A 25,935-nucleotide genomic window follows, 5' to 3' on the forward strand; every position below is an offset into this window, starting at 1 on the left:
GGCAACTTATTTCTACATTCAGGGAAAGAAAAGTCTGGTCTAAATTAATATAGAATTCTTTTATTTTTCCATAGAGTCTTGTCTCGTTTCTTAGTCTTCTTTTATATTCAAATCAAAAAGTGCTCAAAACCGCAGACAGCTTCCCATCTGAGACCCAGGGGTATGAGCTTCCATTAAAATCGACCTCTAGGTCAGATAAGGTCAGATAAAACTTAATGAACTTGTCTCTTGACAACTCACCACTCCTCTGCTCACATCCCCTCCTGGCCAGAGATAGAGTAAAACCAAGAATCCTAATAGCAATAGCACATTTCTCTCCTTACTTGACTCAGGCACGCTAGGAAGATGAGGGTTTTCTAGACTCTGCCTGCTTTGTCCTCCTTTGTTGAACTTTGCTCTGAATGAACATGTGATCCCGGCTACAAGTTTTCCAAAGCCATCCCTAGTTTTTTTTTTGTTTTGTTTTGTTTTTGAGACGGAGTCTCGCCCTGTCGCCCAGGGCGGACCTCAGCTCACTGCAAGCTCCGCCTCCCAGGTTTACCCCATTCTCCTGCCTCAGCCTCCCAAGTAACTGGGACTACAGGCGCCTGCCACCTCGCCCAGCTAGTTTTTTGTATTTTTTAGTAGAGACGGAGTTTCACCGTGTTAGCCAGGATGGTCTTGATCTCCTGACCTCGTGATCCTCCCGTCTCGGCCTCCCAAAGTGCTGGGATTACAGGCTTGAGCCACCGCGCCCGGCCCCTAGTTTCGTTTTTAAGGCACACCACCTCTTCTGTATAGGACCTTCTGGTTTTAATGTATTATATTAATTTATTTTTTTACCACTCATTAGGAATTTCTTATCAGAGGTTACCCTGCCCAGACATCTGTCTCTGAAATGCTGAGAGGGTAAGAATGAGAGCAGAACATCAGGAATTTCGGCTATTGGAGTTGCTCTTGGGCATGGAGTTTAGCTTTAAATCCTTTATGAATTTCCCAAAGGTCTTTAGGGCTCTTTCTAGACAAAATTTATGGGTTATTAAGAACTTAACATCTACAGATTGACTTTGGGCATTGCGAATGCTAGGGGCCACATGTTGCAATATTGAGACACATTCTTGATATTCACCTTCACCTTCTGGTTGGCTGCATTTATTAAAGACATAATCATCAGAGATAATTCTTAGCTCCTACCCCTCAAACACTAGGGACCAATCAGAAAGGGTTCTGTAGATGCCAGTCAACTTGGTAGCCTTTGCCACATGCATTCAATGATAACTTATGGCTTGTATCTAGCAAAAATTCTACTCTACAGGTGATTTTCTAGAGAGCTCTCCTTTGGAGGTCTTGAAGGTAATATTTTGAAATTCGTTTGCTGAGAAGTAGAGAGGTGAGCCACCAATCCTGGAATTTCTCACTGATTGCCTGACTATAAGCGGCCACCAGCCTAGTTGGTCATATCTATACACAAAGACTTTGTTCATGACCCCAGATCTCTTTCATGGATTCCTATAGACAGTGGCTCAATTAGTCCCCTTCTCTCAAAGGTGATGTTGTCAGGAAACTTGCAGCAGAATTCTGTAAAACTGTCAGAGGTTCTTGACGTTAGAGGATGAAGCATAGAAGAAGATGAGTAGAGACAGATTTTATAGCCATTCTGTAGAATTCATTGGTTTCTCAGGGAACACTAGGGTCAATGGCAATCTAATTGCTTTTCTATTTGTTTCAGATTAGCTTTCACTGTTGCTGTGAAACACTTAGGAGAGAGGCTGTGTTTAGTTATTCACTGCTAATCCCTAGTACCTGCAGGGTGTTGGCCCAGAGAAATCACTCAATAAATATTCATGTCACCAATAATGTATTTGATTATTTCAATAGGATGCATCTCAATTTATGCTTCATTTGAGGCTGGTTTTGAGATTGAGTAGTTTGTCTCAGCTGTTCCTTCTCCTTGCTCCCTTGAAGTCCTCTCCTTTCTAACCAGTTCTGTCCCCCACCAGGTGGATGTCCTCAGTCTGTGTCACTGCCATCATGGCATGTGCTCTCTTTGGGGTCTGTACTGAAGTCCACTCTCTGTTACTATCCATTGCTGTAGCTATTTTGAATGTCTTCCGCAGAGATTATACTCTTCATGAAGGCAAGAATACCACCTTGGTATTTGCAGTATCTTGTGGAGTCCTGGTATACAGCAAGAGCAAAGGAAAACTTGAATCTCTGAAGAAACTGCACATTTCTGGCAAGCTAACTAACCGAATGACCTCGGGGAAGGTCCTTTGCCACTTAAGACCTATATTTTTCAATAAGAAAAATGAGAAGTTGAATTTTGATCTCTAGGATTTAATCTCAACCTTAGAATTAACCATTTTCCTTGCCTTGAGGTAAATCATTTTAGATTGCTTGATAGAGCTTTTTGTGCCTTTCTAAGGTCTTTATTATTAATCAACAAGAATTAATGAAATAATATGTAAGATGCTATTTGGGATGCTAACTTACAAAAATGTACTTAACATCTCATTTCCTATGTCTTTTCTTCCTCATTTTTGCCTAACTGTTTGGTAAAGTGTTTGACTGTCTTTGTTTTGGGTGTTGGGATATTAACTTTCATCTATTACTGAGTAATCCAGAATGTCTAAGTTAGCTCTGCTGATGACCATGTTTGAAAAATCACTTACACTCTACAGTTGGATGTAGAGTGTCAGATATATTTCTCTCAGCAACAGTCTGTTTTTTTAATATGAATATTTGTTTTTGATGTAAAGTTCCACTGTGTCTTTTAATTATGAGTTTGGCTGAAAGCATTCTTAACCATTCTAGTTACTTTATTTTATTTGGGTGGTTAATTTATATGTTGGTCTGACTTCTCCCTCATTCATGGGCTTTAAGTGGGTGAGCTCAAGAAACACATATTCAATATGACTGTCTCTTCTTCTCTGGATTTAGCATGATCCTAAGCCTGGCACTTATCAGAAGGTAAAATACTCTTCCAAATGTGATTGGCTATGTGTAGTAGACTAGAAACATGTGGTAAACACTGGGTTTCTACTGAGATTTCCCTGTTCCCCTCACCTGCCATATTATATATGAAGGCAGTGGGATGACTAGAGGGACTTCTGAAATGACTCATGAAATCTTTGCTATTCTATGAGCTCAGTATAGGTAAAAGACAGATAAGAAAAAAGAAACCCAAGTACATACAAGTGCATTATACCTTTTCTCTTCAAGGTACTATATTTATGCATTTATTATGGATTTCCATGCATATCTATTTTTTAGTGACTGCTCAGTACTTGATTTTGAAATTATTCTCCTTATTTCACAGATCTTCATTCTGTACATAAAAGGTTTTTCAAAGCTATTTTTTCTATATGTTTTATTTAATACATATATCTATAGATAAACTGTCTTAAGATCATGCCCTATCAAGAACAAATTCTGCTCTTGTGAGTAGGTGCAAGAAAAGCCCAGGCAAAGAGTCTATGTTCCTTTGGATTTAGCATGCAAATTTTCTTATACAATATTACAGTTCAAACACAGTCACATAGGTATGGAATATGAGAACTCCAGTGGAAATAAGCTGAGTTCCATTTAAGAAGCAGATAAGAAGGGTGTAAATAAAACAGAATCAGCAATGAGATGAGTTTGCTGTGTACACTATGAATGAGCAACAATGGAGCTCAAGAAGATTCCTATCACTCAAGTGTGTGGTGATTCTTTGGGCTGGAAAATGCATTCTGTTATATGGAGCTTATTAGTATCACAGTCTTGAGCTGCTGTTATAAAGCCCAAATGCAGCTGTGAGTGCAGCCATGGGCCTCTCAGCACCTGCTATGTGTGGATCACTGATTAGAGTCAAGCTTTCAGTGCCTTTGAATTCCAACCCTTCAGTTCAGCTTGGGAAGGGAAGCAAAGTGCACAGAGTCAAAGACAGTAAATAGTGTTTGGAGGAAGTGCTGGATCAAAAGTCCTATCATCCTTTGTCTTGACAGAGCATGAATGACAAGGGCAGGCTCAGCTGTAGGGTTCCCTGAATCTCCCCATCCATGAGTGAGTGAGCTACATGTACAACTGGGAATGAATGGTGCTTCATCTGCAGAGCCTACCCTGTCACTCTGTGCTGTCAGCAATAACGCCAATTAGTGTCAGTTTTGATGATGGCTCTCGAGACCTGAAGAAGACTAGTGTTTTGGCTACTGAAATAAGAATGTGCTTTTCTATTCAAATCATAAGAAAAATAAAAATTCTTCTTAGGTCTCCAGATGTGGAAAGGAGGTGGTGAGTGAGTAAATCATTTGACTACCATAAACAATATTTTTGTTTAGGCACGACTGATTCTTTGGGGGAAGTGTTCTATAAACATGTCAGCCTCTGTGATCTGAATCTGAATATGAAATAAGAATGTCCCCAAGTACATTCCCTTCCTAGTTTGGCAGAAATTATGGCGCACACCTGGAATATGTTTTCCAGGAGTGGTGCTGGATTGTGCTGAGCCATTGCCCCTCCTTTCAGACAGGTGACTTGCATTTTCACACTCTCTGAGTTGAGTGTATATGCAGCTTACAGTAATGGGAAAAGAGGCTTAGGGTTTGCATTTGCGAACTGTGTCTCAGAATGTGATTCTAAATTACTTAGCTGGCTGATGTGTTCTTAATACAGTCTAATCTTGGCAAGGAGGCACTTGCTCTGGACATGTTTCATTCTTGTCTGCTTTCTTTTAATTATCCTTCTGTTTAGGGAAGGAACTGAACTGCCTAAGTGGCAAAAATGAAGAAGCATTATTTCTATCCAGCACAAATTTCACATCAATGCTGATAATCTGGTAGCGCAGAGGCAGTTACAATTATGGTCTAACACAGAAGAACAGTTTTGTAAACAAATATTCAATCCTGGAGATGAGAACTAGTTCAAGCCATGAAACTGGTTTACCCTTGCAAGTCAAGTTGATGTAGAAAACTGACGAGGCATGACAAGGCCCATGAGTTTTTTTTAGCACATAAAAAAGAACTCAGGATGTATTTGCCAAATTCTGGGTGATTCATCACCACACATTCTCTCTGTTTTTAGTAATATTATATGCTATCAACAATATGGTCTACTCTTTTGTTGTAGAAACAGCATGGAGGATTTTTGAAATCTGTTTAAAGACCAAGTCTATCCAGACTTAAAAAGAAGTCAGGTAACATTTCCATTTTGTCCTATGATGTGTTATTCTTCCTTTCTGAACATGTGGCAGAGTATAAAAGGGTTTGTTGGGCTGTCTTGGAATGACATGCTTCCACTATTTTACTGATTTCAGTGTGAGCTTGGCATGCTTCTCACAATTCTGCTTTGGATTGTAATTTGGACTTATGACAGACTTTTAGGACTTTAAGAAACTTAAAGAAATCCACCCTAGAATGTACTTGAAAAGTATGTTTTTTTTTCCCATGCCTCATTCTTTATAGAAGTCTCTGAGTAAGCAGTTTTAGTTCTGTGACTCTCAAACTTTAACGTGTATATTTTCACCTAGAGGATCTTAATAAAATGCAGATTCTAATTCAGCAGCACTGAGGCAGGGCCCAAGATTTTCTGCATTTCTAATAAGCTCCCAGGTGACGCTAATGCTACTGATCTGTGAACCACATTTTGAGTAGGAAGGATATTCCTGGATTTCCCTGGCTGCTGCTTTATGAGTTGTATTTTCCTGATTCTTTGCATGCTTTGTTACTTTTGATTGGATGCCAGAGTGTTACCTTGTTGGATGCTGGGTATTTTTATATTCTTATAAATATTCTTGAATTTTGTCTGGGATGCAGCTAAGCTACTTGGAAATAATTTGAGCCTTTTGAGGCTTGTGTTTAAACTTTGTTAGGTAGGTCCAGAGCAGTGTTAATTTAGGACTTATTTTACTCCATTACTAAGGCAATTCTCTACCAGAGACTCTAACCATTATGAGGTTTTCAATCTGGCTGTTATCTTTGTCCTGTGTGAGCTCCAGGATAAAGAAGATAAGGACTGAGAAAACAAGGTCAATATCTCATAAAAGCAAAACCAAGAAAGAACTCTTAAAAATTAAGGATATTATTGTTGTAAAACTAACAATGAGAACATGGTAAATAGATCAGGAATTAAAGTCAAAGAGTGGAGTAGAAAATCTCCCAGAATAGAAAGAGCAAGATATACAATATGAGGAAGAGAGAGAGAGAGAGAGAAAGAGAGAGGCATAGACAATCACTGTAGAAAGGTGGTTCTTCTTTCTGCCTTTAGTAGTTTCTTCACATAAATACATGGATCAGTACTCATTTGATGACTTGAGACAAATCCTTTGCAGGTATCTGGAATTCTCTCTTTGTGCAGCCATCTCTTCCCCTCTACTCTGCCTTACACACTCTAATTGCCCTCCCCTCCTTCATTTCTCAACTCTATGTCCTTAACTTAGGGAGATTTTTGGGCTCCCCCTGGGTTCTTCTCCATTCAGCTTGGACACTCTTATAGGCCCTTTATTTCCCTTCTTTCGGAGAGCGCTGTGTTATACTACCTGATGTCCAATGTCTAACAACCATTGCCTTCATATATTTTTTTCCCCCAGTGTTCTAGGCATGAAGATAAATTTGGCCCATTACTTTATCCTGGCCAGATGTTGAAGTTCCTAGATATTCTTGTCTATCCTGATTGTCTTTGCTTATTTAGCTTAGTATCAAGAACTGTGCCCTGCTTGCAAACTAACGAGTAAGTCTGCCACAGTTACAGTATTGGCAGAAGACATGAGACACCTGGATCATAGAAAAAGGATATATTGCTCATGGCATAGCAAACAGCTTGAGCTTCATGTCCCTTTTGTTCCTCTTGTCCTCCAAGTCCTATGAGGATATGTGGAGTGGCCTAGATGAATGGTGTGCACACAGTGGGTCTGCATCACAGCTGAGGATCCCTGAACCCCAGTCTTATAAAGAAACTTCTGGCCAATTTGCCAAAACTTTGTTCTGAAGGGAGACTTAAAAAATTATTCTGGTCACTAAGAAATATTCTGCTCTCTGCCCCAGAGGGAGACACTATCTTTAACTTTCAATATGTTCACCATATAATCATTCTTGGGAAAGATAGTCCAGATGAAAACTGTCACAAGACATGTTGAACCTCTCTGGAGAATAGCTCCTCAACACTAAGCTGTAATAGTGAACTGGCTGAGGGTTTTTGGACTCCGGTTACTTCAACTATTTTTTTAAATCAGGTATCGAGGGATGCAATTACTTACGCAGGATGTCTTTAAATAAGGGCCAGACTCAGTTTGACAGTGAACAGATTTAGAACACACACATTGATGATTTACCATTTATTCAATTTTAACAAATAGGATGCATTATAAGCATTGGAAAGCACTAAAGTTACTTACTTTTTCAAGGAAAATGAACACGCAAAGTAGGATTCTGCTTTTTGAAGATAATCTCAACTTCAACATAGGCAAATATTCACAGTGTAGATTCACATATGATAAGTTATTGAACTTCGATAAGGTATATTGATACTGTTGAGTACAAAAAAATGATCCTTTCCAATTTAAGTGTTATGTGTCTTATCATCCAGCTGGGCCTGTGCTAAAATTGAGAGGTAAGGCTGGAAGAGAGAAGTCTGCCCAGGTGCAGTGAGCATCTTGTCCTTTCATTGGAGAATTTCTTGGGCTTTGATAATATTTCTCATGTGCTGTCTGAAAGAAGCAATTCTAATTATGTGTAACAAAAAGTATGTATGACATAGTTAGACTTGATTAAAGAAACAAAGCTGATAATATTGACTTTATTATTTGGCAAAGTCCCGTAGGAAACTAGAACTATTAGGCAAAACTATCTGGAAATGTCATAAGCATGTCAATAGAAGTCATTCAAAGGCTTAGTCAGCTCATATAACAATTTAGACACATTGCATTCTCGGGAGTGGGTCTTTTTTTTTTAAATAATTTTTGTATTTTTAAAAAATTATTATTATACTTTAAGTTCTAGGGTACATGTGCATAACGTGCAGGTTTGTTACATATGTATACTTGTGCCATGTTGCTGTGCTGCACCCATCAACTCGTCAGCACCCCTCAACTCGTCATTTACATCAGGTATAACTCCCAATGCAATCCCTCCCCCCTCCCCCCTCATGATAGGCCCCGGTGTGTGATGTTCCCCTTCCCAAGTTCAAGAAAGGCTCAGGACAGATGTGGAGATAGTTTGCCCATTGTATGGTTTTGTGCTAGAAAGAATGGGAAGGGCTAATATTTGCAAATGACTTTGAGGGTAAGTTTCTGTCTTACCTGTAAACGTCTCTAAAGCTTTTTCTGGATCTCCTGGAAAAGTTTATAAGTTCCTATCAGCCAGGGCTTCTTTCCTTGGGGAACTTAGACACAACGGGACTCTTCAGGAAGCCTGTGAATCTGTAAAATTTAGTGTGGTTGGATGTGTTGCATTTTTCGGGAGAGAGTCAATAACTTTTACCAGATTCTTGAAGAGTCAATTGAGATTAAGAACAATGTTTCAAAGTTTAGATAAACTAAAGAATAACTCAGAGACATTTAGTTGGGTACTTTTGCACTCTCACAGTTAGTTTGAATGAAAATTGTTCTCTCAAATGTTAGAAAGTTAGTTGTAGACTGAGTCAAATGACAAAGGTAAAAACAGAATTGAAAGAGAGGGACTGAGGGGGATTTAAAAAAACTATAGTTAATTCGAGATTAGCAAATCTTATTAATATGCTTATTGGATGAAGTATAATAAATCTTATTAGCATATTTTTTGGTCTACCTGCTAGTAGAAAAGTCAGTCTGGAAACTTTTTCCTTGAGATGGCAAACTATGGTGCCAAAGGAAACAGTTTTAGTTATTGATAAATTCTCTAGAAAGCCTGGAGAGCTTTGCTGAGGAATGTACATGACAGGCTTTGTCTCTTTACATATCCGTCCATCAGCACCTCCAGCATAGTTAACCAAGTTCAGCCTCATTTCCCTGAGTTTCTCACAGGTCAAATTGAACAAAACTCCAAGGGAAGATCTCACTGCAGAAAAACCACACAGTGTTTTTCTTGAGCGGTACACCGTGATCTTTGTCAAGTTATTAACATAAATTAATTCTCTTTTTTATGCTTCTCTCATGATGGTTATCCTTTTATTACTTCCAAATTATGGCCAAAGTTTGAAAGACACATTTCAAACTCTATTAGCTTAGAGACAATTGAATCATCATTTTCCCAAATTATGTTTTATATGAGAAGAAGAATTCAAGAGTACAGTTTTTTATTATTGGTCAATGCACAAAGCAATTTCATTTTATTATGAAAGTGGCCAAGGATAATTACAGGGTATTTAATGATTAGTTGGCCTATCAGAATCCTTTTCTTCAACATTCAGGGCCTATATATTGGCCTAATTGTGCCCAGGAAATTGATCCAAACTACCTATTTCTTCAGTCTGTTTTAAAACGTTGCTGTCAAAACTCAATTAAAGAGAGGAAGAATATAAAACTATATGGCATTCTATTTTTAATTAGCATTAGTCTGGTTTATTCCTTGACATTTCCTTGTAATATCCTGCCTCAGGACCTTGGAGCATGCTATTATGTCTGTCTGGCACACTCTTTCCCTAGATATTTACATTCAGATTGTTCCTCCAAAGTCTTTTCCTTAATGATGCTTTCTCTAATTATTCTGGAAAATATTAATCTAAATATTCCAAAATGTAATTATCCTGGAAAATATTAATCTAAATGTTCTAAAATGGAAAATTACCTGCATCACTCCCCTCTCCATATTGCTTTATTTTGCTTCAGCACACTTACCCTTATATTGCATAGCCCATCCTTCTGTCTATAGTCTCTACCAGAATGAAAGAAAGTGCCACACATACAGCTTTCAACTGACTCTCATGCTTCAAGAATGGTGCTCAGAATATTGAAGTTCTCCACTGAGCATTATTGAGAGAATGAATATATGGATCTTTATCTAAATATTCTGGAATAGTGTCTTTAGATGGAATGCATAGGTGTTCTTCAGCTATAGAAAAATGATGCCAACTTCTTTGACTATGCTCAACACAGAGCCTGTTGTCTTTTTCTGGCAGCAATTTCTAAGAAGTTAATTTTAATGGTTAGAATTATTCTGGAACAGTTAAACATTAACAGCACGGTGATAGCACAACTTGAGTTGTCTACTACATATTTATACAATATAATTGTCACTTCTGAACTTATTCAGTAGTTTAAACTTCTAAGTTTTGGTATTTAAATGGTCTCTTTTCTATTATCTTGCATAGAGATGTGACAGCCTATCATATTACACTAGTGATGTGATCCCTATCAGTAGTAAAAAAGTTTCAAGATCAAAGGTCTAAACTATCCACTTCTTATTTTTATCCTCATAATTCCAAAAGCAAGATGGAAAAACAAGTAATTGAAGTAGTAAGGAAAACTTAGGATCCATACAAAATATGAGTGAAAGGATGATGTGAGTAGCTAAAAATGACAGTTATTACAATTGTCTGTTATTTTTATTCTTTGATTCCAGAAACATAATAGCTAAATTTAGGATTCAAGACATTTAATCAACTCAACTCAGGAGCTTAAAAGTCATATTTCTTCTTCATGTTTTAGATGGTCGATCTCACTTTTATTCTTAAATATCATACTTCACATTCTGTGATATCTTTAAAGATCTTCAGAATTTATTTGAAACAAACAGGACATGATGTTAATTAGAAAAACTCTGTGAGTCACATTTCAGAATTGCTGCATGTGTAATTTTGTATTGCATACTTTAATGTTCATGGTGATAAACTGTAGACTAATTTACAAACATCTCAATGTAGCAGATGAACCAATATCCTTACAATATAGAGTCATAATAATTTTATTGCTATTTTAATCTAAAAATCTCAGCTGTGAGCAAAGATTTCAAAAAATAATCAACCTTTGTTCTTTTTTTGATGAAATGGAGTAAAACTTGAAAAAAATTTGAGGAAACAGTTAAAAATGACTTAGTTGTACTGATCCAAATGTTCTTAGCATGCTATGAATGTTTGCTGCTGAAATTTTTTCCATTACCTGTCATCAAGAAGAGGTTAAATATGGTTCCTATAAATTATGTTGCAGACCAATTGCAGTAGAAAAATGGCAGTCATTATTTTATCAAATTACTTTTTATCTACAAGACTGCTGTCCTTGCTGCCATGGTATTATAAATTAGGTGCTAATGTTTGAAAAGGGGAGTTTGTTACTTAGTTTCTAATCTCTATTTCTATTGCTGACAAAATAACTTTATCTTTTAAGTAAATCCAGTAAGACCCCATTGAGTACTTTGCATTCTGGGCTACTGCACATGTTTGATGCTAATAAATTCTCATGATAAAAATCAATAAAAGGAAGGTTTCATTTCATTAGTGTTATGAGACTATGAGTTAGCTAAGAAGTATTAGTAACTAATAATAACTGTTAATTTGGCATAGAGTATCTAAATCTCTTGATATTGCAACTTCCAACAAAATTTACTTCATTGAGCTAAAATTGTAGATTTCAGCACAGGCTTATATATGTCTCAGAGTATTTCACAAATATTATTTGGCTATGGATAGAGGTGTGGGCTTGGGAAACAACCCAGTACTTGTTCAGGGCCTATGATGTGTTAGGTGTTTTTCTCTTCAATGCTCACAACTCCGTACCTTATAGGTGTCCAGTACCTATGAGTATTATTATACTCAGTTTTTAGATAAGCAAACTTTTGCCAATGCCAAATCATACAGCATTAAAGAAGCAGACTCAAGACCTCTCAGACTCTAAGCTATGTTCTTATACTATCAGTCTGTATCAGTTCAGACTGCTGTAATAAATTACCATAGACTGAGATGCTTAAACAACAGAAATTTCTCACAGTTACGGAGGCTTCAAGCCTGAGATCAGGGTGGGAGCACAGTCAGGGTCTTGTGAGGCCCCCTTTTGGGGACACCGACTACTTTCTTCTCATCATGCTGTCACCCTGTGGAAAGACAGCAAGGTAGCTCTCTGAGGTCCATTTTATATGGGTGCTAATTCCATTTATGAGGCCTCAACCCTCATGATCTAATAAACTCTCAAAGTCCTCACCTCCTAATACTATAGAAGTAGTGGTTAGGGTTTCAACGTATGACTTTTGGGGGATGCAAACATTCAGTCCATTGTACCACTTCATGTCATTCCCACACATTTTGCATATGGGGAACAATAGGAAAGGCAAGGACAATTGTGCTTATTTATTCTGAAGAGGAGAGAACTGAACATGTCTTTAAGAAGGTATAAGGTTTAGGGGGGAGGGAGATGCATGAAAATAGTTTTGAAACTGAATTGAGAAACCAAGTCCTTGTTTTAGTCACTAATTAACTCTGTATGGTAAATAAACAACTTCACTACAAAGAGTCCCATTTGTTTCTTGGTAAAATGGAGGAGTTGGTTTCAATATTTCAAGCTCTTTTCTAAGTCTGAATTACTTTAATTCTGTGATGCTGAAAGATTATTATTGACTTAGCTATCTTGAGTTTAGATGAAAAGAGAAAATGCTTTAGAATGAATGTCTGAAAGGTACAAAGAAAATTCTTGCTTACTCAAAGGCAGGGTTATGATTGGGGGCCATGAAACTATCTAAAAATTTGAAGGACCCACTCTCTTGGAGTGCCTTGAGGGTAGAAAATCATACATCAAGAACTTGTCTTTCATTCAACAAATACAATTCGGAGTCCTTTCTGTGTACAAAGCACTATGGAAATATGTGAGATATAACCCCACTATCTTCAAGGAGACTTTGATGTAGTAGAGGAATAGATGTGTAAACACTAATAGAATATAGTATTTGTACAATAATGGATCTAATCTTTTTGAAGTGGGCAAAGGAACAATTTAGAAACCCCAAAGTAATTCAGAATAGCTCTCTTACTTATTTGCTTAACCACATGAAAGGCATAATGTAATCTAAAGTAATACTTTAAACACATCCTTTATCTCTCATTCATTTTCCTCACACACTCCCAAATCTGGTGCCTCTCTCTTTTCAAAATTCCTCACATCACACTACTGTACATTTTGTGTCTCTCTTCCTTCTTCCTCCCCACCCTCTCTTGTGTTCTAATTCTGTAAAACAAAATCTGAAAGAACTAGGAGAAAATGGATGTCTGAGCACAGAAGAGAAAAAGACACTAAGCCAGCAAAGATAAAAGTTTCCTTCAGGGACCTGTGATAGCTATAGTGTGGTTTTCCCCACTGTTTACCTTCACTTTTATCCACTATAGAGCTTCCTCTTAGGGGGAACATGTTCAGGTGGTTTTAGGAACTTATTTCACTCTCCACCAGTCACAGAGATAGAGGTGCTTCAGGACTGACCATCAGACTTCTTCATTCTCCTGGCCAAGGTGATTGGTTCAAGGACATGCTCATGTCCTAAACTGGGTCAATCCAAGGGTCTCCAGGAGATTGGATATATGGACTCCAGGAAAGAGTGAACCTCTTTCTTCCTTTGTCTATCACAAGCTGTAAGGATCACACAGTATGGAACTGCCAGAATCCATTTCCTTGGTTGGATGCAACAAGCTTCCAGCAGAATAAAGTTGCTAAAAGAGGAGAGCATAACTAGAAAATGGAGAAACCAGTAAACAGTGGACAATATGAGTCTGTAGATCCAACAGTGTCGAAAGTTGATGTCCCTCTGTATTCATCCAAGTTCATGAACTAATAAATCCCATCTTTTTTTTCTTCAGCTAGTTTAGGTTGATTTTTTGCCTTTTAAAAAGAAAAGAGTCCTGTAGAATGCACATCCTTAGTTGTGGTTATGGGAATTTTCATGTGTTAATAATTGTCCATTTTCACTAATGCTGGGTCAGTCTTCATAAAGGTTGCAAAATGTTAGTCCAGAACAGCTAAATCTCTTCATATCTCAAGTTCCCAGCCTACCTGCTCTATCAGTAGAGCTCTGTTTACAGTTCAGTGTCTCCACTCTTTTTTTTCCTATTGGGCACGTATACATCTTTCAGGTTCCTCTGTAGGTGCTGCAAAGTAGACTTTATGTGAATTCATTGCAGTCCCTTCTTGAAAACCTTGAGGTTGAGGACTGATGAGCTTCTCAAAGAGCAAACCTGCATTTTAGGCATTTGGTCTCCTTTCCAGTGTTTTAACTCTTGAAAAGAGAAAGAAGCTTGGGAAAACCTCCTTGACACAATAAAACAGGAAACAAAGGCTGTCCTGACAAATATATCCCAACAATGCTGGATGTGCATACCTCCTGGGAAGGAATGGTGAAATAGCTACATTATTTCCACTTATGCTCCACTCCAATTTATAAATTAAGAGACACAATCTTCATCAAGGACTCCTGGATTGCTCCTGAGGGTTCCCTGACCATGATGGCAGAAATCAGCCTTTTTCTACCTGCTGTTGGAAATTATCTTCAAGGGAAAGAGATACATCTCCTTTGCTTCCAGCTTTCCAAGATCACTCAGAGAGTGTTATATCTGAGTCTCATTAGTCTGTCTGGCCAGAGATCAGCCAGTTATCTCCTCAGTCCTTATTAGATTCAGTATTGAGGAAAATTTGGGTAGCTTTTTGGGAAAGTAATGAAGTCTATTATTGATTATTAATGACAGACAATCTATAGACCCTACTTAGACGATTATGAACTTTCAGGTCTCAGTTTGTAGTTCCAAATGGATCACAAATTATAGTTCTTTCTCAGATAATGTGAGAAGACAAAGTAAATGCTTCCCTGTTCATTGACATTTGGTGATAAATTTGGCATATGAGTCCAGTAACTTTTCATAGTAGCATAGCTTTGTTTTAGGGCAGTGGGATCCTGCTACATGGATATGTTCATTTTTATGGCTTTGAGTCTATCAACAGCTCTTGGGACAGAGACTTGAAAACAGTCCTGTGAGGCATACCTCTCCTTCCTATCCATCCCAATGCTTTGTCTATGGTATTCTCTAACCGTAATTTAAGGGTCTCTTTTCTAGACTCTGGAATAGTATTTTCTATAACTGTCTCAAGTTTCTGGTGGGAAGTATCTGTCTCAGTGGTTCCAACACCTGTCTGATGTAGGTACAATAGCCACCATCAAGTCCCTTGGAATTGGGACTTTGTCCATGAAGACATACAGTGTTTTCAAGCAGATCAAGCTGACATCTATGTCCTCTCAGTGTCCAAAATTGACTTCATCTTTTAAGAAACAAGATGTCTAACCATGTTGAAGTTAAAACGAATTTCAAATTTGTTACTTTCTTAGTATGTAGATATCCCCTGTGCATTTGACCTATGAAGTTTGATTCTCTGGCTGGAAAAATCACTATTTTGTTTTATTTTATTTTTTAAGTTTAAGTATTTTTTAAACTTTAATTTTAGGTTCATGGGTACATGTGCAGATTTGTTATACAGGTAAACTTGTGTCATGAAGATTCGTTGTACAGATTGTTTCGTCACCCAGGTAATAAGCCTAGTACCAATTAGTCATTTTTTCTGATTTTCTCCCTCCACCCTCCGGTGGACCCCAGTGTCTGTTGTTTCCCTCTTTGTGTGCATATGTTCTCATCATTTAGCTCCCACTTAAAAGTGAGAACATGTGGTATTTGGTTTTCTGTTCCAGCGTTAGTTTGTGCAAATAATGGCCTCCAACTCCATCCACGTTCCTGCAAAATACATGATCTCATTCTCTCATTCTGTCTTAGGGCTGCATAATATTCCATTGTGTATACGTACCACATTTTCTTTTCTTTTTATTATTATGCTTTAAGTTCTAGGGTACATGTGTACAATGTGCAGGTTTGTTACATATGTATACATGTGCCATGTTGGTGTGCTGCACCCATTAACTCATCATTTACATTAGGTATATCTCCTAATGCTATCCCTCCCCACTCTCCCCATCCCATGACAGGCCCCAGTGTGTAATGCTGCCCTTCCTGTGTCCAAGTGTTCTCATTGTTCAATTCCCACCTATGAGTGAGAACATGCAATATTTGGCTTTTTGTCCTTGCGATAGTTTGCTGAGAATGATGGTTTCTAGCTTCATCCATGTCACTACAAAGGACATGAACTCATCATTTTTTATGGCTGCATAGTATTCCATGGTGTATATGTGCCACATTTTCTTAATCCAGTCTGTCATTGGTGGACATTTGGGTTGGTTCCAAGCCTTTGCTATTGTGAATAATGACACAATAAACATACGTGTGCATGTGTCTTTATAGCAGCATGATTCATAATCCACTGGATATATACCCAGTAATGGGATGGCTGGGACAAATGGTATTTCTAGTCCTAGATCCTTGAGGAATTGCCACTGTCTTCCACAATGGTTGAACTATTTTACAATCCCACCAACAGTGTAAAAGTGTTCCTATTTCTCCACATCCTCTCTATCACCCGTTGCTTCCTGACTTTTTAATGATCACCATTCTAACTGGTGAAAGATGCTATCTCATTGTATATGTGTCACATTTTCTTTATCCAGTCCACAGTTGATGGGCATTTAGGTTGATTCCATGTCTTTGTTATTGTAAATAGTGCTGCAATGAACATTTGTATGCATGTGTCTTTATGGTAGAATGATTTATATTCCTTTTGGTATATTCCCAGTAATGGAATTGTTGGTTGAATGGTAGTTCCGTTTTTAGCTCTTTGAGGAATTGCCACACTGCTTTCCACAATGATTTAACTAAATTACACTCCCAAAAACAGTGTGTAAGTGTTCTATTTTCTCCAGATCCTCACCAGTTATTTTTTAACTTTTTAATAGTAGCTATTCTGATTGGTGTGAGATGGTATCTCATTGTGGTTTTTATTTGCATTTCTCTAATAATTAGTGATATTGAGCTTTTTTTTTCATATGCTTTTTGGCTGTATGTGTGTCTTCTTTATAAAAGTGTCTGTTCATGTCTTTCGCCTACCTTTTAAGGTTTTGTTTTTTTTAAAATTTTGCTTTTATCTTGTAAATTTCTTGAAGTTCCTTACAGATGGTGGATTTTAGACCTTTGTCAGAGGCGTAACTTGCAAATATTTTCTCCCATTCTGTAGTTGTCTGTTTACTCTGTTGATAGTTTCTTTTGCTGTGCCGAAGCATTTTTAGTTATTAGATTCCATTTGTCAATTTCTGCTTTTGTTGCAATTGCCTTTTGCCATCTTCATCATGAAAGTTTTGCCTGTTCCTGTGTCCTGAATGCTATTGCCCAGGTTGTCTTCAGGGTTTTTATTGTTTTGGACATTACATTTAAGTTTTTAATCCATCTTGAGTTGATTTTTGTATGTGGTGTATGGAAAGGGTCCAGTTTCAGTTTTCTGCATATGTCAGACAGTTATCCTAGCACCATTTATAGAATAGGGGATCCTTTCTCCATTGCTTCTGTGTGTCTGCTTTTCTGAAGATCGGATGGTTGTAGGTGTGCGATCTTATCTGGGCTCTCTATTCTCTTCCATTGGTTGATGCGTCTGTTCTTGTAACAGTACAGTGCTGTTTTGGTTACTGTAACCCTGTAGTATAGTTTGAAGATGGGTAATGTGATGCCTCCAGCTTTGTTCTTTTTGCTTTTGATTGCTTTGACTATTTATGCTCTTTTTTGGTTCCATATGAATTTTAAAATACTTTTTTTTCCAATTTTGTGAAGAATGTCATTGGTAGTTTGATAGGAATAGGACTGAATCTGTAAACTGTTCTGGGCAGTTTGACCATTTTAATGATACTGTTTTTTTCCCCATCCATGATCATGGAATGTTTTTCTGTATGTTTGTGTCATCTCTGATTTCTTTGGACAGTGTTTTGAAGAGATATTTCACCTCCCTGGTGAAATATTTGACTGTTGTTGGTGTATAGGAATGCTAGTGATTTTTGTACGTTAATTTTGTGTCTTGAAACTTTGCTGAAGTTGTTTATCAGCTGAAGGAACTTTTGGGCTGAGACTATAGGGTTTTCTAGGTATAGAATCATGTTGTCTGCAAACAGGAATAGTTTGACTTTCTCTCTTCCTATTTGGATTTCCTTTATTTCTTTCTCTTGCCTGATTGCTCTGGCCACAACATCCAATACTACATTGAATAGGAGTGGTGAGAGAGGGCACCTTTGTCTTATGCTAGTTTTCAAGGGGAATGCTTCCGGCTTTTGCCCATTCAGTATGATGTTGGCTATGGGTTTGTCATAGATGGCTTTTATTATTTTGAGGTATGTTCCTTCAATACCTAGATTATTGAGAGTTTTTAATATGAAGAGATGATGAATTTTATCAAAAGCCTTTTCTGCATCTATTGAGATAATCATGTTGTTTTTGTTTTTAGCTCTATTTATGTGGTGAATCACATTTGTTGATTTGTGTATATTAAACCAACTTTGTGTCCTGGCCCAATTGATGGTGGTGGATTAGCTTTTTGATTGCTATTGTATTTGGTTTGCAAGTATTTTGCTAAAAAATTTGGCATTAGTATTCATCAAAGATATTCGCCTGAAGTTTTCTTTTGTGTGTGTTTGTGTCCCTGACAGGTTTTAGCATCAGAATAATGCTGGCCTCATAGAATGAGTTGGAGATTTTGGAATAATTTCAGTAGGAATGGTACCAGCTTTTCTTTGTACATTTGGTAGAATTTGGCTGTGAATCCATTTGGTCCTAGCTTTTTTAGTTGGTAGGCTATTTATTATTGATTCCAATTTTGGAGCTTATTATTAGTCTGTTCAGGGAACTAATTTCTTCCAGGTTCAGTATTGGGGGAGTGTGTGTGTCAAGGAATTTATCCATCTCTTCTAGGTTTTCTTGTTTGTGTGCATAGAGGTGTTTGTAGTAGTTTCTGATGATTATTTTTATTTCTATGGGGTCAGTTGTAACATTCCTTTTGTCTTTTCTACTTGTGTTTATTTGGATCTTCTGTGTTCTTTATTAGTCTAGCTATCTTATTATATTTTTCAAAAACAAACCCCTGGATTTGTGAATCTTTTGAATGTTTTTTCATGTCTTGATCTTCAGTTCAGCTCTGATTTTGGTTATTTCTCATCTTCTGCTAGCTTTGGTGTTGGTTTGCTCTTGCTTCTCTAGTTCTTTCGGTTGTGTTGTTAGGTTGTCAATTTGAGATCTTTCTAACTTTTTGATGTGGGTGTTTATGGCTACAAATTTCCCTCTTAACACTACCTTTACTGTGTCCCAGAGATTCTGGTATGTTGCATCTTTGTTCTCTTTAGTTTCAAAGAACTTCTGAATTTCTGCCTTAATTTCATTATTTACTTAAAAGTCATTCAGCACATTGTTTAATTTCCATGTAATTGTATGGTTTCTATTTAATTGTATGGTTTTATTGCCCTGGGGTCTGAGAGTGTGTTTGGGATGATTTTGATTCTTTCGCATTTACTGAGGATTGTTTTATGTTCGATTGTGTGGTTGGTTTTAGAGTATGTGCCATGTGTGGCAATGAGGAGAATTGTATATACTGTTATTTTCTCCTTTGCTTAGGAAACTTAATTTGGCTGGAAATAAAATTCTTGGTTGAAGATTTTTTTCTTTAAGAATGTTGAGGCCGGGCGTGGTGGCTCAAACCTGTAATCCCAGCACTTTGGGAGGCTGAGACGGGCGGATCATGAGGTCAGGAGATAGAGACCATCCTGGCTAACACGGTGAAACCCCGTCTCTACTAAGAAATACAAAAAACTAGCCGGGTGAGGTGGCAGGCGCCTGTAGTCCCAGCTACTTGGGAGGCTGAGGCAGGAGAATGGCGTAAACCCGGGAGGCGGAGCTTGCAGTGAGCTGAGATCAGGCCACTGCACTCCAGCCTGGGCGACAGAGCGAGACTCCGTCTGAAAAAAAAGAGAATGTTGAATATAGGCCCCCAATCTCTTCTGACTTGTAGGGTTACTGCTGGCAGGTCTTCTGTTAGCCTGATAGGGTTCCTTTTGTAGGTGACCTGCCCTTTCTGTCTAGCTGCCTTTAACGTTCTTTCTTTCATTTCAACCTTTGAAAATCTGATGATTATGTGTCTTGGGGATTATCTTCTTGTGTAGAATCTTTCAGGAGTCCTTTGTATTTCCTGAATTTGACTGTTGGCCTCTCTAGCAAGGTTGGGGAAGTTTTCATGGATGACACCCTGAAATATGTTTTCCAAGTTGTTTCCTTTCATCCTATCCCTTTTAGGGATGCCAATCATTTGTAGATTTGGCCTCTTACATAGTCCCATATTTCTTGGAGGTTTTGTTCATTCCATTGTATTCTTTTTAAATAATTTCGTTTGACTGTCTTATTTCAGGGAGCCAGTTTTCAAGTTCTGAGATTCTTTCCTCAGCTTGGTCTATTCTGCTGTTAATAGTTGTAATAGCATTGTGAAAATCTTGTAGTGTGTTTTCCAGCTCTATCAGATCAGTTGGGTTCTTTTTTATTCTGGCTATTTCATCTGTTCTGTTGCTCCTGTGTCATTTTATTGTGATTCTTAGTGTCCTTGGATTGGGTTTTGGCATTCTCTTGAATCTCAATGATCTTCATTCGTATCCATATTCTGAATTCTATTTCTGTCATTTCAGCAAACTTAGCCTGTAAGAACTCTTGTTGAACCAGTGCAGTTGTTTGGAGGACAGATGACACTGGTCATTTGAGTTGATGGAGTTCTTGCATTGGTTCTTTCTCATCTCTGCATGTAGATGTTCCTTTAGTTGTGATGAAGATTGAGTATAGTAAGTAGACTCCTTTTCTGGATGTCTTCACAGGGCCCAGGTTTCATGCAGGATCTTTACTTGAAGGTAACTTCTTGTTTCTGGTTTCAGAGGTGGGTATGTTAGTGAGGTATTTTGAGTGTTGAAGCTTTGGGATGTGATCCAGTGGGTGGTGCTTAGGCATAGCAGGTAGACTCTTGCTTAGTCATGTAGCTCCCCTATATTTCCTCACAGTGGCAGCTGTCCACCCCCTCAATGCTCTGGAAGTGTGGGTTCCTCTCCTGCTTGAGTTTTGGCTGTAGACTGCAGCTTGGCAGTCTCAGGCTGTCCACCACAGCTCTGGGATGATCTTGGGTTTTATGTTTCCTCTCAAACTTGGAGGCAGCAGAAGGGACCTTACTAGTGGTTGTGGCTGAGGGTCTTTTGCTTGCTTCCTGGGGGCTCCACCTTAGAAAGATGCAGGTCAGCTATCACTAAGTGCAATCAGCCTGGGATAAGGGGTCTGTGCTGTGGGTCCAAGCTGGGGGTTCCCTGGCTGGTGATGAACAGGAGGGATGAGTCGGACCCATGGGAGATGAACTGGTCTCCTCTTGGCCTGATTGTAGCTTATTGGAGGTGTGGAGAAGGTACTTAGGGTCTTTGTTCCTTTGTTAGTTCAAGGGTTGCAGGGGTAGTATCACTGCAGAGGCAGTGGTAGAGAGACTTTTGATTGCCCTGGGGCTCCACCTCCAAGAAACACAGAGCCACTATTACTAGGAGTGTTCTGTCAGTGGGATGGGGAAGCTGCACTGCTGGCATGAGATTGGGGTTCCACTTATTGAGGAGTAGAGGATTGAGCGCTCACTGAGAGGAGAGACTGGTGTCCTCTCTGTATGGTGACTGTGGCATGCTGTAAGCTTGGGTGTACCCCTCATGCTGTTTGTTTCTTCCCCAGACTGAGGGCAGCAGTGGGGATGGGGGTTCCCGTGGAAGAGGAGATCAACTCCTTTCTGTATGGTGTGCTGGAGATGCCAGTGTAATGACTAGGTTCTTTGTTCCTTCCCCAGCCCAAGGACTATTAGGATAGCACCATTACAACTGTAGTGGCAGAGGGGTTGTGGGTTGATTCTGGGATTTCCTCCCTGGAGAAATGCTGGGCTGTCTCTGATTGTGGTGACCAGGCATGGTCAGGGTGGTCGTACTGGAGTCCCAGGTTGGACGGCCCTGCCCAGTGAGGAGAATTGAGGACCAGCATCTGTGTGGATAACAGTCTGGCCACTTTTTTGTGAGATGATTGCTCTGTGTTTGGGCTCTGGACCAGCCCCTGGTCCCATAGACTCTCCAGAGCCTGGAGACAGCAAGGGCAAGGGCTGGGAGACAGCAAAGATGGCAACCCATCCCTCCCACTGGGAGCTCTGTCCAGGGAGTAGCATAGCTGCTACTGGCTCAATAACCCTGGTGGGGAGTGGCTGGAAACCCAGGCCTGGAGGACTCACCCAGTGAGAAGATATGAGATCAGGGACACATGTAAGAAACAGTCTGGCCACTTTTCTATAGGGCTGCTGCAGTATGCTGGGGGGTCTGCTCTAGTCCCTAGTCATCTTGGATTTTTCATTACCTGAAGGTATCAACAGGGAAGGCTGTGAAATAGCAAAGACGACAGCCTATCCTTCATTCTTGGAGCACTGTCCCAGGGAGGTATGGACCTGAGCTGGTCTGAATGCACCTGCAGAAGGTGGCTGGAGATCCCAGTTGGGAGATCCTGCCCAGTGAGGAGGAACAGGATCAGGAACCCATGTAGAAAAGCAGTCTAGCCACTTTTTCATAGAGCAGCTGTGCTGTGCTAGGGGTTTGCTCCAGCCCCCAGTTGCCTTGGACTCTCCAGAGCCCAGTGGAAATAATGGCTAAGGCTGCTAAACAGCAAAGATGTCAGGTCACCTCTCCCCCTGGGACCTCCATCCCAGGGAGGTTTGAAACCTCTGTTGGCTGAAGCATATTTGTAGGAGTGGCTGGAGTCCCTGGTCAGGAGATCCTGTCCAGAAGAAATGGTATTGAGGACCCACTTACAAAAGTAGTCTGGCTACTTTTTTGTAGAGCAGCTCTGCTGTGCTGGGGGTCCGCTCCAGCCCCCAGTTGCCTCAGGCTTTCCAAAGTCCGAAGGCAAGAATGGCTAAGACTGCCAAATAGCAAAGGAGATGGCCCACCACTCTCTCTGGAAGCCCCATCCCAGGGAGGTGTGAAACCTCGGTTGGTTGGAAAATACTAGTGTGGGTGACAGGAGATCCCAGGTGGAGATTTAAGAGAAATGGGATTTGGGATCTGTGTGAATAAGCAGCAGTCTTACTGCTTCTCCATAGAGCTGCTGGACTGTGCTGGCGGATTGCCCCAGTACCTAGTTGCTTCGAACTCCTACTTCCCTGGGTGGCGGAGGTTCCCCTGGCTCTGTGTTGCTCCTGGGAGGGCAGTTGTCCTGCCTTGCTTTTCTCCATTCTCCATGGGTCAAGTTGTTTCCTTGGTTAATCCCGATGTGAGTACCTGGATGTTTCTGTTAAAGGTGCTGTATTTACTTACCCCTTCCATTTCTCTCTGTGAAAGCAATGCAAACTAGTTGCTTTTAGTTGGCCATATCGGCCAACCCCCTGGCAAAATTATTTTTGAACAGTGCTTTTGTCCATAATGTGCAACTCTGATTTTAGTGTCACCTCCCTAATGATTTTTTGAGTTTTAAAGATGTTATTATATTTATGCCTTAAATATAATTGAAATGTTTTTGGCACCATAATTCCAACAATTTAGGTTTTGTAGGTGGAGGAGTCCTTTTGGGTCAGATCTGGAATGACTCTTTTAATCCAGTGAATTGTGTATCCTAAGAGTGTCCAAGGTCTTTATTGGAATTGCCACAAAATATAACCTTACAAAACTGTTAAACCACATTCCGCTCCTTTTACACTTTTTATTTCTTAATTTCAATTATATTTTGTCTGTTGTCCATTCACTTGGGAGTCTGATTCTGGCACCTAATATATTAACTGTCCACCCCACATTCATGATACCCGCAGCAGTACCCATGAAAGAATTGTATGTGTAACTTGATAAATTTCCTCTGTTTGGCAGCCCCATACTCTGTTTTAATAGATCTTTTTTCTTGACTACGACTAATAACTTCATCAGCATGGTATATACCATAAGTTCTCAGCATTTTTTGCAACCTTTCAATCATCCCCTTACCTTCTCCAAAGAAAAGCTCATGTGCTATATGGCACATATTCTATGTCCTACATGACATGAATGATAATGAGCTTAATTAGGAAAAACATATCTCTGTTATTGCTTTAACTAGGTAAATGCATTTTCTCTTAATAAACTCTTTAGGGAGACTCAATTCTTAATGCTACAAGAATCTATGCTATAGGAAAGCTGTAGAGAAATACACTTTCAGAAAGGAGAGCGTTTTCTAGACATTTAAGTTACAGTCACATGTTGGTCTGGCCTCTATGTCCTGCTTTTCAGACCTGGGAGATGAATTCATTCATTCATCTATTCAGTAAATATTTATGGAGTGTCTGCTCTGTGTTAGGAAATGTTCTTGACACTGGTTATTTGTTAATAACAAAGACTCCATGCTCGTGGGTTTACATTCTAGTGGATGAGACAGGCTATGAACAGATAAATGTTATATATCAGGAGATAATACATGCAATGAAGAAACATAAAGAAGATAAGAAGGAAAGGAAGTTCTGGATTCAGGGCTTACTACTTTATATAGGATAGTCAGAGAAGGCTGCTATATCAGATGATATTTGTACAGACATCTAAAGGATGTAAAGGAATTAGCTACATGGATATCACTGGAAAAAGTTTTCTGGGCAGAAGTAGAAGCATATGCAAAGAACTTGAGCTTAGGGCATGAGAAGAGATGGTGGCTTTGTCCAGGGTGACAACTGTAGAAATTGGGAAAATATGGTTGAATTTTGGAAACACTTTGAAATAAAACCCACTCCATTTGAAGAAAATGGGTTTTCTTTACATCCCTTGGTGAATATAATTAAGTAATGGCATGAAGAGCCTTTGCTCTACTGTCCCTGGTGATTGGCTCATATTTAGCCCTTACTACATGACTGAAGTTGAAATCTTTATTTTGTGCATATTTTGCATACGCTAATATATGTGAACAGAATGTGTCAGAATAATTGACTCCTGTGATAGGTTGTAAGTATGCACTTTTAAAATGCCAGGCATATGTTCTAGATTTTTATTATGTTTCACCTTTGTTAAATTGATTTAATGTATGTCACATTATGAGATTATTACTGTCAACTCCAAATTTCATTAAATCACTCATATCATAATAGAAGACATTGACAAAAGGCTGGTTGTGCTTTGTGTCTTTTATAGGATTCCTGGAAAATGTCATTATGGTTATGTCTTTTTGCTAAATGGAATTTGTAAGAACTGCTTAACATTTATGGGTGAGACATCAACCCCTCCCGTCCCATGCTTGTAAATCCTGATGCTTTTGCTCCAGAAATCCTCATTTCTACACTGTGATCTCAGACTTTGGTTTCCTATCTGCATATCCTGGTGAGACAATGTCAGCTTGTCCTGTACCACACTTTGAACCACAGCTATTGTTGTCTTTAAATGGTAATCCAGAGTGAGAGGTCATTCCACTGTACTTTGCCACCAACTCAAATGCTTAGTGCATTTCAAATCATGGCTTGTTAGAGTCAAAAACCTTTATAAATTGCCTTGTCTATTATCTCGTCTTACAGATATGGAAAATGAGCCTAGAATAGCTTTAAAAAACTTAATGTTTTTGTATTTTTTTACCATTATGAGAGACAAGAACTTGTGCTTTAAAAAAGCCTCTACCTGGGGTTGAATAGTAGCTACTTTAACAAGAAATTTTATCAAAATATCATGGTCATCATTCTGAGGTCAAAGTCATAGTGTTAACAATGTGGTGCGAAATGATCTTGGGAGCAATAGTGTGAAGGGAGCAGCTAAGAGGTGTGTCTCTTGTAGGTGGATGTGCCTCCATCTTAACCTGAACAGCAGGCATATTGAAAAGAGGAGAAAATGGTTCCTTGTTTCCTCTTGGAGGTCATATCAGTCTTCTGGCTACTCAGAATTGTTTTTGATGGGTTATCCTATTAATAACCATTGATATATCTCTGGCAGGATAAAAGCAGATTAGTAATGCTATAATGTAAAGGAAAAAATCATGTGTAACTACATATTTCTCCAGCGAGCCACTGACCCTTAAGCTCACATCATGCCTTAAAGCAGTTGATACATGCTTTTTTTTTAGTCCCCAGTCAAGCACTGATTTCGTTTTGTCATATGTTTCTAA

Source organism: Macaca mulatta, chromosome 3 (genome assembly GCF_049350105.2).
Source record: "Macaca mulatta isolate MMU2019108-1 chromosome 3, T2T-MMU8v2.0, whole genome shotgun sequence".
NCBI lineage: Eukaryota > Metazoa > Chordata > Mammalia > Primates > Cercopithecidae > Macaca > Macaca mulatta.